Raw genomic sequence first — 16,369 nt, 5'->3', positions numbered from 1 at the left:
GTTAGAACTTTTTGCAATGTGAATTGCACATTTGGCACCATATTGTTCACAAGGTATTTTTTAGGACCTATATAACTAATGTATAGTGCAAATTTTTTAGTTAAGTTCTTTTAACGATAACAGACAAACCTTTCATTGGTTAACTGTTATACTTTTATTATTTACTTATTAGACTCTAATAAACATTTTGAGACCAGTTAGAACTTTTTGCAATGTGAATTGCACATTTGGCACCATATTGTTCACAAGGTATTTTTTAGGACCTATATAACTAATGTATAGTGCAAATTTTTTAGTTAAGTTCTTTTAACGATAACAGACAAACCTTTGATTGGTTAACTGTTATACTTTTATTATTTACTTATTAGGCTCTAATAAACATTTTGAGACCCGTTAGAACTTTTTGCAATGTGAATTGCACATTTGGCACCATATAGTTCACAAGGTACTTTTTGGGACCTATATAACTAATGTATAGTGCAAATTTTTTAGTTAAGTTCTTTTAACGATAACAGACAAACCTTTCATTGGTTAACTGTTATACTTTTATTATTTACTTATTAGACTGTAATAAACATTTTGAGACCAGTTAGAACTTTTTGCAATGTGAATTGCACATTTGGCACCATATTGTTCACAAGGCACTTTTTAGGACCTATATAACTAATGTACAACGCAAATTTTTTAGTTAAGTTCTTTTAACGATAACAGACAAACCTTTCATTGGTTAACTGTTATACTTTTATTATTTACTTATTAGGCTCTAATAAACATTTTGAGACCAGTTAGAACTTTTTGCAATGTGAATTGCACATTTGGCACCATATAGTTCACAAGGTACTTTTTAGGACCTATATAACTAATGTATAGTGCAAATATTTTAGTTAAGTTCTTTTAACGATAACAGACAAACCTTTTATTGGTTAACTGTTATACTTTTATTATTTACTTATTAGACTCTAATAAACATTTTGAGACCAGTTAGAACTTTTTTCAATGTGAATTGCACATTTGGCACCATATTGTTCACAAGGTATTTTTTAGGACCTATATAACTAATGTATAGTGCAAATTTTTAGTTAAGTTCTTTTAACGATAACAGACAAACCTTTCATTGGTTAACTGTTATACTTTTATTATTTACTTATTAGACTCTAATAAACATTTTGAGACCAGTTAGAACTTTTTGCAATGTGAGTTGCACATTTGGCACCATATTGTTCACAAGGCACTTTTTAGGACCTATATAACTAATGTTGAGCGCAAATTTTTTAGTTAAGTTCTTTTAACGATAACAGACAAACCTTTCATTGGTTAACTGTTATACTTTTATTATTTACTTATTAGACTCTAATAAACATTTTGAGACCAGTTAAAACTTTTTGCAATGTGAATTGCACATTTGGCACCATATTGTTCACAAGGCACTTTTTAGGACCTATATAACTAATGTATAGTGCAAATTTTTGAGTTAAGTTCTTTTAACGATAACAGACAAACCTTTCATTGGTTAACTGTTATACTTTTATTATTTACTTATTAGGCTCTAATAAACATTTTGAGACCCGTTAGAACTTTTTGCAATGTGAATTGCACATTTGGCACCATATTGTTCACAAGGCACTTTTTAGGACCTATATAACTAATGTATAGTGCAAATTTTTTATTTAAGTTCTTTTAACGATAACAGACAAACCTTTCATTGGTTAACTGTTATACTTTTATTATTTACTTATTAGACTCTAATAAACATTTTGAGACCAGTTAGAACTTTTTGCAATGTGAATTGCACATTTGGCACCATATTGTTCACAAGGTATTTTTTAGGACCTATATAACTAATGTATAGTGCAAATTTTTTAGTTAAGTTCTTTTAACGATAACAGACAAACCTTTTATTGGTTAACTGTTATACTTTTATTATTTACTTATTAGACTCTAATAAACATTTTGAGACCCGTTAGAACTTTTTGCAATGTGATTTGCACATTTGGCACCATATAGTTCACAAGGTACTTTTTGGGACCTTTATAACTAATGTATAGTGCAAATTTTTTAGTTAAGTTCTTTTAACGATAACAGACAAACCTTTCATTGGTTAACTGTTATACTTTTATTATTTACTTATTAGACTCTAATAAACATTTTGAGACCAGTTAAAACTTTTTGCAATGTGAATTGCACATTTGGCACCATATTGTTCACAAGGCACTTTTTAGGACCTATATAACTAATGTATAGTGCAAATTTTTGAGTTAAGTTCTTTTAACGATAACAGACAAACCTTTCATTGGTTAACTGTTATACTTTTATTATTTACTTATTAGGCTCTAATAAACATTTTGAGACCCGTTAGAACTTTTTGCAATGTGAATTGCACATTTGGCACCATATTGTTCACAAGGCACTTTTTAGGACCTATATAACTAATGTATAGTGCAAATTTTTTATTTAAGTTCTTTTAACGATAACAGACAAACCTTTCATTGGTTAACTGTTATACTTTTATTATTTACTTATTAGACTCTAATAAACATTTTGAGACCAGTTAGAACTTTTTGCAATGTGAATTGCACATTTGGCACCATATTGTTCACAAGGTATTTTTTAGGACCTATATAACTAATGTATAGTGCAAATTTTTTAGTTAAGTTCTTTTAACGATAACAGACAAACCTTTCATTGGTTAACTGTTATACTTTTATTATTTACTTATTAGACTCTAATAAACATTTTGAGACCAGTTAGAACTTTTTGCAATGTGAATTGCACATTTGGCACCATATTGTTCACAAGGCACTTTTTAGGACCTATATAACTAATGTATAGCGCAAATTTTTTAGTTAAGTTCTTTTAACGATAACAGACAAACCTTTCATTGGTTAACTGTTATACTTTTATTATTTACTTATTAGGCTCTAATAAACATTTTGAGACCCGTTAGAACTTTTTGCAATGTGAATTGCACATTTGGCACCATATTGTTGACAAGGTACTTTTTAGGACCTATATAACTAATGTATAGTGCAAATTTTTTAGTTAAGTTCTTTTAACGATAACAGACAAACCTTTCATTGGTTAACTGTTATACTTTTATTATTTACTTATTAGGCTCTAATAAACATTTTGAGACCAGTTAGAACTTTTTGCAATGTGAATTGCACATTTCGCACCATATAGTTCACAAGGTACTTTTTAGGACCTATATAACTAATGTATAGTGCAAATTTTTTAGTTAAGTTCTTTTAACGATAACAGACAAACCTTTCATTGGTTAACTGTTATACTTTTATTATTTACTTATTAGGCTCTAATAAACATTTTGAGACCTGTTAGAACTTTTTGCAATGTGAATTGCACATTTGGCACCATATAGTTCACAAGGTACTTTTTAGGACCTATATAACTAATGTATAGTCCAAATTTTTTAGTTAAGTTCTTTTAACGATAACAGACAAACCTTTCATTGGTTAACTGTTATACTTTTATTATTTACTTATTAGGCTCTAATAAACATTTTGAGACCAGTTAGAACTTTTTGCAATGTGAATTGCACATTTGGCACCAAATAGTTCACAAGGTACTTTTTAGGACCTATATAACTAATGTATAGTGCAAATTTTTTAGTTAAGTTCTTTTAACGATAACAGACAAACCTTTTATTGGTTAACTGTTATACTTTTATTATTTACTTATTAGACTCTAATAAACATTTTGAGACCAGTTAGAACTTTTTGCAATGTGAATTGCACATTTGGCACCATATTGTTCACAAGGTATTTTTTAGGACCTATATAACTAATGTATAGTGCAAATTTTTTAGTTAAGTTCTTTTAACGATAACAGACAAACCTTTCATTGGTTAACTGTTATACTTTTATTATTTACTTATTAGACTCTAATAAACATTTTGAGACCAGTTAGAACTTTTTGCAATGTGAATTGCACATTTGGCACCATATTGTTCACAAGGTATTTTTTAGGATCTATATAACTAATGTATAGTGCAAATTTTTTAGTTAAGTTCTTTTAACGATAACAGACAAACCTTTCATTGGTTAACTGTTATACTTTTATTATTTACTTATTAGACTCTAATAAACATTTTGAGACCCGTTAGAACTTTTTGCAATGTGAATTGCACATTTGGCACTATATTGTTCACAAGGCACTTTTTAGGACCTATATAACTAATGTATAGCGCAAATTTTTTAGTTAAGTTCTTTTAACGATAACAGACAAACCTTTCATTGGTTAACTGTTATACTTTTATTATTTACTTATTAGGCTCTAATAAACATTTTGAGACCCGTTAGAACTTTTTGCAATGTGAATTGCACATTTGGCACCATATTGTTCACAATGCACTTTTTAGGACCTATATAACTAATGTATAGCGCAAATTTTTTAGTTAAGTTCTTTTAACGATAACAGACAAACCTTTCATTGGTTAACTGTTATACTTTTATTATTTACTTATTAGACTGTAATAAACATTTTGAGACCAGTTAGAACTTTTTGCAATGTGAATTGCACATTTGGCACCATATTGTTCACAAGGCACTTTTTAGGACCTATATAACTAATGTATAACGCAAATTTTTTAGTTAAGTTCTTTTAACGATAACAGACAAACCTTTCATTGGTTAACTGTTATACTTTTATTATTTACTTATTAGGCTCTAATAAACATTTTGAGACCCGTTAGAACTTTTTGCAATGTGAATTGCACATTTGGCACCGTATAGTTCACAAGGTACTTTTTAGGACCTATATAACTAATGTATAGTGCAAATTTTTTAGTTAAGTTCTTTTAACGATAACAGACAAACCTTTCATTGGTTAACTGTTATACTTTTATTATTTACTTATTAGACTCTAATAAACATTTTGAGACCCGTTAGAACTTTTCGCAATGTGAATTGCACATTTGGCACCATATAGTTCACAAGGCACTTTTTAGGATCTATATAACTAATGTATAGTGCAAATTTTTTAGTTAAGTTCTTTTAACGATAACAGACAAACCTTTCATTGGTTAACTGTTATACTTTTATTATTTACTTATTAGGCTCTAATAAACATTTTGAGACCAGTTAGAACTTTTTGCAATGTGAATTGCACATTTGGCACCATATAGTTCACAAGGTACTTTTTAGGACCTATATAACTAATGTATAGTGCAAATATTTTAGTTAAGTTCTTTTAACGATAACAGACAAACCTTTTATTGGTTAACTGTTATACTTTTATTATTTACTTATTAGACTCTAATAAACATTTTGAGACCAGTTAGAACTTTTTTCAATTTGAATTGCACATTTGGCACCATATTGTTCACAAGGTATTTTTTAGGACCTATATAACTAATGTATAGTGCAAATTTTTAGTTAAGTTCTTTTAACGATAACAGACAAACCTTTCATTGGTTAACTGTTATACTTTTATTATTTACTTATTAGACTCTAATAAACATTTTGAGACCAGTTAGAACTTTTTGCAATGTGAATTGCACATTTGGCACCATATTGTTCACAAGGCACTTTTTAGGACCTATATAACTAATGTATAGCGCAAATTTTTTAGTTAAGTTCTTTTAACGATAACAGACAAACCTTTTATTGGTTAACTGTTATACTTTTATTATTTACTTATTAGACTCTAATAAACATTTTGAGACCAGTTAAAACTTTTTGCAATGTGAATTGCACATTTGGCACCATATTGTTCACAAGGCACTTTTTAGGACCTATATAACTAATGTATAGTGCAAATTTTTTAGTTAAGTTCTTTTAACGATAACAGACAAACCTTTCATTGGTTAACTGTTATACTTTTATTATTTACTTATTAGGCTCTAATAAACATTTTGAGACCCGTTAGAACTTTTTCCAATGTGAATTGCACATTTGGCACCATATTGTTCACAAGGCACTTTTTAGGACCTATATAACTAATGTATAGTGCAAATTTTTTATTTAAGTTCTTTTAACGATAACAGACAAACCTTTCATTGGTTAACTGTTATACTTTTATTATTTACTTATTAGACTCTAATAAACATTTTGAGACCAGTTAGAACTTTTTGCAATGTGAATTGCACATTTGGCACCATATTGTTCACAAGGTATTTTTTAGGACCTATATAACTAATGTATAGTGCAAATTTTTTATTTAAGTTCTTTTAACGATAACAGACAAACCTTTCATTGGTTAACTGTTATACTTTTATTATTTACTTATTAGACTCTAATAAACATTTTGAGACCAGTTAGAACTTTTTGCAATGTGAATTGCACATTTGGCACCATATTGTTCACAAGGCACTTTTTAGGACCTATATAACTAATGTATAATGCAAATTTTTTAGTTAAGTTCTTTTAACGATAACAGACAAACCTTTGATTGGTTAACTGTTATACTTTTATTATTTACTTATTAGGCTCTAATAAACATTTTGAGACCCGTTAGAACTTTTTGCAATGTGAATTGCACATTTGGCACCATATTGTTGACAAGGTACTTTTTAGGACCTATATAACTAATGTATAGTGCAAATTTTTTAGTTAAGTTCTTTTAACGATAACAGACAAACCTTTCATTGGTTAACTGTTATACTTTTATTATTTACTTATTAGGCTCTAATAAACATTTTGAGACCAGTTAGAACTTTTTGCAATGTGAATTGCACATTTCGCACCATATAGTTCACAAGGTACTTTTTAGGACCTATATAACTAATGTATAGTGCAAATTTTTTAGTTAAGTTCTTTTAACGATAACAGACAAACCTTTCATTGGTTAACTGTTATACTTTTATTATTTACTTATTAGGCTCTAATAAACATTTTGAGACCAGTTAGAACTTTTTGCAATGTGAATTGCACATTTGGCACCATATAGTTCTCAAGGTACTTTTTAGGACCTATATAACTAATGTATAGTCCAAATTTTTTAGTTAAGTTCTTTTAACGATAACAGACAAACCTTTCATTGGTTAACTGTTATACTTTTATTATTTACTTATTAGACTCTAATAAACATTTTGAGACCAGTTAGAACTTTTTGCAATGTGAATTGCACATTTGGCACCAAATAGTTCACAAGGTACTTTTTAGGACCTATATAACTAATGTATAGTGCAAATTTTTTAGTTAAGTTCTTTTAACGATAACAGACAAACCTTTCATTGGTTAACTGTTATACTTTTATTATTTACTTATTAGACTCTAATAAACATTTTGAGACCAGTTAGAACTTTTTGCAATGTGAATTGCACATTTGGCACCATATTGTTGACAAGGTACTTTTTAGGACCTATATAACTAATGTATAGTGCAAATTTTTTAGTTAAGTTCTTTTAACGATAACAAACAAACCTTTCATTGGTTAACTGTTATACTTTTATTATTTACTTATTAGACTCTAATAAACATTTTGAGACCCGTTAGAACTTTTTGCAATGTGAATTGCACATTTGGCACCGTATAGTTCACAAGGTACTTTTTAGTACCTATATAACTAATGTATAGTGCAAATTTTTTAGTTAAGTTCTTTTAACGATAACAGACAAACCTTTCATTGGTTAACTTTTATACTTTTATTATTTACTTATTAGACTCTAATAAACATTTTGAGACCAGTTAGAACTTTTTGCAATGTGAATTGCACATTTGGCACCATATTGTTCACAAGGCACTTTTTAGGACCTATATAACTAATGTATAGTGCAAATTTTTTAGTTAAGTTCTTTTAACGATAACAGACAAACCTTTCATTGGTTAACTGTTATACTTTTATTATTTACTTATTAGGCTCTAATAAACATTTTGAGACCCGTTAGAACTTTTTGCAATGTGAATTGCACATTTGGCACCATATAGTTCACAAGGTACTTTTTGGGACCTATATAACTAATGTATAGTGCAAATTTTTTAGTTAAGTTCTTTTAACGATAACAGACAAACCTTTCATTGGTTAACTGTTATACTTTTATTATTTACTTATTAGACTGTAATAAACATTTTGAGACCAGTTAGAACTTTTTGCAATGTGAATTGCACATTTGGCACCATATTGTTGACAAGGTACTTTTTAGGACCTATATAACTAATGTATAGTGCAAATTTTTTAGTTAAGTTCTTTTAACGATAACAGACAAACCTTTCATTGGTTAACTGTTATACTTTTATTATTTACTTATTAGGCTCTAATAAACATTTTGAGACCCGTTAGAACTTTTTGCAATGTGAATTGCACATTTGGCACCGTATAGTTCACAAGGTACTTTTTAGGACCTATATAACTAATGTATAGTGCAAATTTTTTAGTTAAGTTCTTTTAACGATAACAGACAAACCTTTCATTGGTTAACTGTTATACTTTTATTATTTACTTATTAGACTCTAATAAACATTTTGAGACCCGTTAGAACTTTTCGCAATGTGAATTGCACATTTGGCACCATATAGTTCACAAGGCACTTTTTAGGACCTATATAACTAATGTATAGTGCAAATTTTTTAGTTAAGTTCTTTTAACGATAACAGACAAACCTTTCATTGGTTAACTGTTATACTTTTATTATTTACTTATTAGGCTCTAATAAACATTTTGAGACCAGTTAGAACTTTTTGCAATGTGAATTGCACATTTGGCACCATATAGTTCACAAGGTACTTTTTAGGACCTATATAACTAATGTATAGTGCAAATATTTTAGTTAAGTTCTTTTAACGATAACAGACAAACCTTTTATTGGTTAACTGTTATACTTTTATTATTTACTTATTAGACTCTAATAAACATTTTGAGACCCGTTAGAACTTTTTGCAATGTGAATTGCACATTTGGCACCATATAGTTCACAAGGCACTTTTTAGGACCTATATAACTAATGTATAGTGCAAATTTTTTAGTTAAGTTCTTTTAACGATAACAGACAAACCTTTCATTGGTTAACTGTTATACTTTTATTATTTACTTATTAGGCTCTAATAAACATTTTGAGACCAGTTAGAACTTTTTGCAATGTGAATTGCACATTTGGCACCATATAGTTCACAAGGTACTTTTTAGGACCTATATAACTAATGTATAGTGCAAATATTTTAGTTAAGTTCTTTTAACGATAACAGACAAACCTTTTATTGGTTAACTGTTATACTTTTATTATTTACTTATTAGACTCTAATAAACATTTTGAGACCAGTTAGAACTTTTTGCAATGTGAATTGCACATTTGGCACCATATTGTTCACAAGGCACTTTTTAGGACCTATATAACTAATGTATAGTGCAAATTTTTAGTTAAGTTCTTTTAACGATAACAGACAAACCTTTCATTGGTTAACTGTTATACTTTTATTATTTACTTATTAGGCTCTAATAAACATTTTGAGACCAGTTAGAACTTTTTGCAATGTGAATTGCACATTTGGCACCAAATAGTTCACAAGGTACTTTTTAGGACCTATATAACTAATGTATAGTGCAAATTTTTTAGTTAAGTTCTTTTAACGATAACAGACAAACCTTTTATTGGTTAACTGTTATACTTTTATTATTTACTTATTAGACTCTAATAAACATTTTGAGACCAGTTAGAACTTTTTGCAATGTGAATTGCACATTTGGCACCAAATAGTTCACAAGGTACTTTTTAGGACCTATATAACTAATGTATAGTGCAAATTTTTTAGTTAAGTTCTTTTAACGATAACAGACAAACCTTTCATTGGTTAACTGTTATACTTTTATTATTTACTTATTAGACTCTAATAAACATTTTGAGACCAGTTAGAACTTTTTGCAATGTGAATTGCACATTTGGCACCATATTGTTGACAAGGTACTTTTTAGGACCTATATAACTAATGTATAGTGCAAATTTTTTAGTTAAGTTCTTTTAACGATAACAAACAAACCTTTCATTGGTTAACTGTTATACTTTTATTATTTACTTATTAGACTCTAATAAACATTTTGAGACCCGTTAGAACTTTTTGCAATGTGAATTGCACATTTGGCACCGTATAGTTCACAAGGTACTTTTTAGGACCTATTTAACTAATGTATAGTGCAAATTTTTTAGTTAAGTTCTTTTAACGATAACAGACAAACCTTTCATTGGTTAACTTTTATACTTTTATTATTTACTTATTAGACTCTAATAAACATTTTGAGACCAGTTAGAACTTTTTGCAATGTGAATTGCACATTTGGCACCATATTGTTCACAAGGCACTTTTTAGGACCTATATAACTAATGTATAGTGCAAATTTTTTAGTTAAGTTCTTTTAACGATAACAGACAAACCTTTCATTGGTTAACTGTTATACTTTTATTATTTACTTATTAGGCTCTAATAAACATTTTGAGACCCGTTAGAACTTTTTGCAATGTGAATTGCACATTTGGCACCATATAGTTCACAAGGTACTTTTTGGGACCTATATAACTAATGTATAGTGCAAATTTTTTAGTTAAGTTCTTTTAACGATAACAGACAAACCTTTCATTGGTTAACTGTTATACTTTTATTATTTACTTATTAGACTGTAATAAACATTTTGAGACCAGTTAGAACTTTTTGCAATGTGAATTGCACATTTGGCACCATATTGTTGACAAGGTACTTTTTAGGACCTATATAACTAATGTATAGTGCAAATTTTTTAGTTAAGTTCTTTTAACGATAACAGACAAACCTTTCATTGGTTAACTGTTATACTTTTATTATTTACTTATTAGGCTCTAATAAACATTTTGAGACCCGTTAGAACTTTTTGCAATGTGAATTGCACATTTGGCACCGTATAGTTCACAAGGTACTTTTTAGGACCTATATAACTAATGTATAGTGCAAATTTTTTAGTTAAGTTCTTTTAACGATAACAGACAAACCTTTCATTGGTTAACTGTTATACTTTTATTATTTACTTATTAGACTCTAATAAACATTTTGAGACCCGTTAGAACTTTTCGCAATGTGAATTGCACATTTGGCACCATATAGTTCACAAGGCACTTTTTAGGACCTATATAACTAATGTATAGTGCAAATTTTTTAGTTAAGTTCTTTTAACGATAACAGACAAACCTTTCATTGGTTAACTGTTATACTTTTATTATTTACTTATTAGGCTCTAATAAACATTTTGAGACCAGTTAGAACTTTTTGCAATGTGAATTGCACATTTGGCACCATATAGTTCACAAGGTACTTTTTAGGACCTATATAACTAATGTATAGTGCAAATATTTTAGTTAAGTTCTTTTAACGATAACAGACAAACCTTTTATTGGTTAACTGTTATACTTTTATTATTTACTTATTAGACTCTAATAAACATTTTGAGACCAGTTAGAACTTTTTGCAATGTGAATTGCACATTTGGCACCATATTGTTCACAAGGCACTTTTTAGGACCTATATAACTAATGTATAGTGCAAATTTTTAGTTAAGTTCTTTTAACGATAACAGACAAACCTTTCATTGGTTAACTGTTATACTTTTATTATTTACTTATTAGGCTCTAATAAACATTTTGAGACCAGTTAGAACTTTTTGCAATGTGAATTGCACATTTGGCACCAAATAGTTCACAAGGTACTTTTTAGGACCTATATAACTAATGTATAGTGCAAATTTTTTAGTTAAGTTCTTTTAACGATAACAGACAAACCTTTTATTGGTTAACTGTTATACTTTTATTATTTACTTATTAGACTCTAATAAACATTTTGAGACCAGTTAGAACTTTTTGCAATGTGAATTGCACATTTGGCACCATATTGTTCACAAGGTATTTTTTAGGACCTATATAACTAATGTATAGTGCAAATTTTTTAGTTAAGTTCTTTTAACGATAACAGACAAACCTTTCATTGGTTAACTGTTATACTTTTATTATTTACTTATTAGACTCTAATAAACATTTTGAGACCAGTTAGAACTTTTTGCAATGTGAATTGCACATTTGGCACCATATTGTTCACAAAGTATTTTTTAGGATCTATATAACTAATGTATAGTGCAAATTTTTTAGTTAAGTTCTTTTAACGATAACAGACAAACCTTTCATTGGTTAACTGTTATACTTTTATTATTTACTTATTAGACTCTAATAAACATTTTGAGACCAGTTAGAATTTTTTGCAATGTGAATTGCACATTTGGCACTATATTGTTCACAAGACACTTTTTAGGACCTATATAACTAATGTATAGCGCAAATTTTTTAGTTAAGTTCTTTTAACGATAACAGACAAACCTTTCATTGGTTAACTGTTATACTTTTATTATTTACTTATTAGGCTCTAATAAACATTTTGAGACCAGTTAGAACTTTTTGCAATGTGAATTGCACATTTGGCACCATATTGTTCACAAGGTATTTTTTAGGACCTATATAACTAATGTATAGTGCAAATTTTTTAGTTAAGTTCTTTTAACGATAACAGACAAACCTTTCATTGGTTAACTGTTATACTTTTATTATTTACTTATTAGACTCTAATAAACATTTTGAGACCAGTTAGAACTTTTTGCAATGTGAATTGCACATGTGGCACCATATTGTTCACAAAGTATTTTTTAGGATCTATATAACTAATGTATAGTGCAAATTTCTTAGTTAAGTTCTTTTAACGATAACAGACAAACCTTTCATTGGTTAACTGTTATACTTTTATTATTTACTTATTAGACTCTAATAAACATTTTGAGACCAGTTAGAACTTTTTGCAATGTGAATTGCACATTTGGCACTATATTGTTCACAAGGCACTTTTTAGGACCTATATAACTAATGTATAGCGCAAATTTTTTAGTTAAGTTCTTTTAACGATAACAGACAAACCTTTCATTGGTTAACTGTTATACTTTTATTATTTACTTATTAGACTCTAATAAACATTTTGAGACCAGTTAGAACTTTTTGCAATGTGAATTGCACATTTGGCACCATATTGTTCACAAGGTATTTTTTAGGACCTATATAACTAATGTATAGTGCAAATTTTTTAGTTAAGTTCTTTTAACGATAACAGACAAACCTTTCATTGGTTAACTGTTATACTTTTATTATTTACTTATTAGGCTCTAATAAACATTTTGAGACCCGTTAGAACTTTTTGCAATGTGAATTGCACATTTGGCACCATATAGTTCACAAGGCACTTTTTAGGACCTATATAACTAATGTATAGTGCAAATTTTTTAGTTAAGTTCTTTTAACGATAACAGACAAACCTTTCATTGGTTAACTGTTATACTTTTATTATTTACTTATTAGACTCTAATAAACATTTTGAGACCAGTTAGAACTTTTTGCAATGTGAATTGCACATTTGGCACCATATTGTTCACAAGGCACTTTTTAGGACCTATATAACTAATGTATAGTGCAAATTTTTTAGTTAAGTTCTTTTAACGATAACAGACAAACCTTTCATTGGTTAACTGTTATACTTTTATTATTTACTTATTAGACTGTAATAAACATTTTGAGACCAGTTAGAACTTTTTGCAATGTGAATTGCACATTTGGCACCATATTGTTGACAAGGTACTTTTTAGGACCTATATAACTAATGTATAGTGCAAATTTTTTAGTTAAGTTCTTTTAACGATAACAGACAAACCTTTCATTGGTTAACTGTTATACTTTTATTATTTACTTATTAGGCTCTAATAAACATTTTGAGACCCGTTAGAACTTTTTGCAATGTGAATTGCACATTTGGCACCGTATAGTTCACAAGGTACTTTTTAGGACCTATATAACTAATGTATAGTGCAAATTTTTTAGTTAAGTTCTTTTAACGATAACAGACAAACCTTTCATTGGTTAACTGTTATACTTTTATTATTTACTTATTAGACTCTAATAAACATTTTGAGACCCGTTAGAACTTTTCGCAATGTGAATTGCACATTTGGCACCATATAGTTCACAAGGCACTTTTTAGGACCTATATAACTAATGTATAGTGCAAATTTTTTAGTTAAGTTCTTTTAACGATAACAGACAAACCTTTCATTGGTTAACTGTTATACTTTTATTATTTACTTATTAGGCTCTAATAAACATTTTGAGACCAGTTAGAACTTTTTGCAATGTGAATTGCACATTTGGCACCATATAGTTCACAAGGTACTTTTTAGGACCTATATAACTAATGTATAGTGCAAATATTTTAGTTAAGTTCTTTTAACGATAACAGACAAACCTTTTATTGGTTAACTGTTATACTTTTATTATTTACTTATTAGACTCTAATAAACATTTTGAGACCAGTTAGAACTTTTTGCAATGTGAATTGCACATTTGGCACCATATTGTTCACAAGGCACTTTTTAGGACCTATATAACTAATGTATAGTGCAAATTTTTAGTTAAGTTCTTTTAACGATAACAGACAAACCTTTCATTGGTTAACTGTTATACTTTTATTATTTACTTATTAGGCTCTAATAAACATTTTGAGACCAGTTAGAACTTTTTGCAATGTGAATTGCACATTTGGCACCAAATAGTTCACAAGGTACTTTTTAGGACCTATATAACTAATGTATAGTGCAAATTTTTTAGTTAAGTTCTTTTAACGATAACAGACAAACCTTTTATTGGTTAACTGTTATACTTTTATTATTTACTTATTAGACTCTAATAAACATTTTGAGACCAGTTAGAACTTTTTGCAATGTGAATTGCACATTTGGCACCATATTGTTCACAAGGTATTTTTTAGGACCTATATAACTAATGTATAGTGCAAATTTTTTAGTTAAGTTCTTTTAACGATAACAGACAAACCTTTCATTGGTTAACTGTTATACTTTTATTATTTACTTATTAGACTCTAATAAACATTTTGAGACCAGTTAGAACTTTTTGCAATGTGAATTGCACATTTGGCACCATATTGTTCACAAAGTATTTTTTAGGATCTATATAACTAATGTATAGTGCAAATTTTTTAGTTAAGTTCTTTTAACGATAACAGACAAACCTTTCATTGGTTAACTGTTATACTTTTATTATTTACTTATTAGACTCTAATAAACATTTTGAGACCAGTTAGAATTTTTTGCAATGTGAATTGCACATTTGGCACTATATTGTTCACAAAACACTTTTTAGGACCTATATAACTAATGTATAGCGCAAATTTTTTAGTTAAGTTCTTTTAACGATAACAGACAAACCTTTCATTGGTTAACTGTTATACTTTTATTATTTACTTATTAGGCTCTAATAAACATTTTGAGACCAGTTAGAACTTTTTGCAATGTGAATTGCACATTTGGCACCATATTGTTCACAAGGTATTTTTTAGGACCTATATAACTAATGTATAGTGCAAATTTTTTAGTTAAGTTCTTTTAACGATAACAGACAAACCTTTCATTGGTTAACTGTTATACTTTTATTATTTACTTATTAGACTCTAATAAACATTTTGAGACCAGTTAGAACTTTTTGCAATGTGAATTGCACATGTGGCACCATATTGTTCACAAAGTATTTTTTAGGATCTATATAACTAATGTATAGTGCAAATTTCTTAGTTAAGTTCTTTTAACGATAACAGACAAACCTTTCATTGGTTAACTGTTATACTTTTATTATTTACTTATTAGACTCTAATAAACATTTTGAGACCAGTTAGAACTTTTTGCAATGTGAATTGCACATTTGGCACTATATTGTTCACAAGGCACTTTTTAGGACCTATATAACTAATGTATAGCGCAAATTTTTTAGTTAAGTTCTTTTAACGATAACAGACAAACCTTTCATTGGTTAACTGTTATACTTTTATTATTTACTTATTAGACTCTAATAAACATTTTGAGACCAGTTAGAACTTTTTGCAATGTGAATTGCACATTTGGCACCATATTGTTCACAAGGTATTTTTTAGGACCTATATAACTAATGTATAGTGCAAATTTTTTAGTTAAGTTCTTTTAACGATAACAGACAAACCTTTCATTGGTTAACTGTTATACTTTTATTATTTACTTATTAGGCTCTAATAAACATTTTGAGACCCGTTAGAACTTTTTGCAATGTGAATTGCACATTTGGCACCATATAGTTCACAAGGCACTTTTTAGGACCTATATAACTAATGTATAGTGCAAATTTTTTAGTTAAGTTCTTTTAACGATAACAGACAAACCTTTCATTGGTTAACTGTTATACTTTTATTATTTACTTATTAGACTCTAATAAACATTTTGAGACCAGTTAGAACTTTTTGCAATGTGAATTGCACATTTGGCACCATATTGTTCACAAGGCACTTTTTAGGACCTATATAACTAATGTATAGTGCAAATTTTTTAGTTAAGT

This window comes from Clavelina lepadiformis, chromosome 1, assembly GCF_947623445.1.
Source record: "Clavelina lepadiformis chromosome 1, kaClaLepa1.1, whole genome shotgun sequence".
Classification (NCBI taxonomy): Eukaryota; Metazoa; Chordata; class Ascidiacea; order Aplousobranchia; family Clavelinidae; genus Clavelina; species Clavelina lepadiformis.
The sequence above is the reverse complement of the archived record's forward strand: the minus strand, read 5'-3'. Positions refer to the sequence as shown.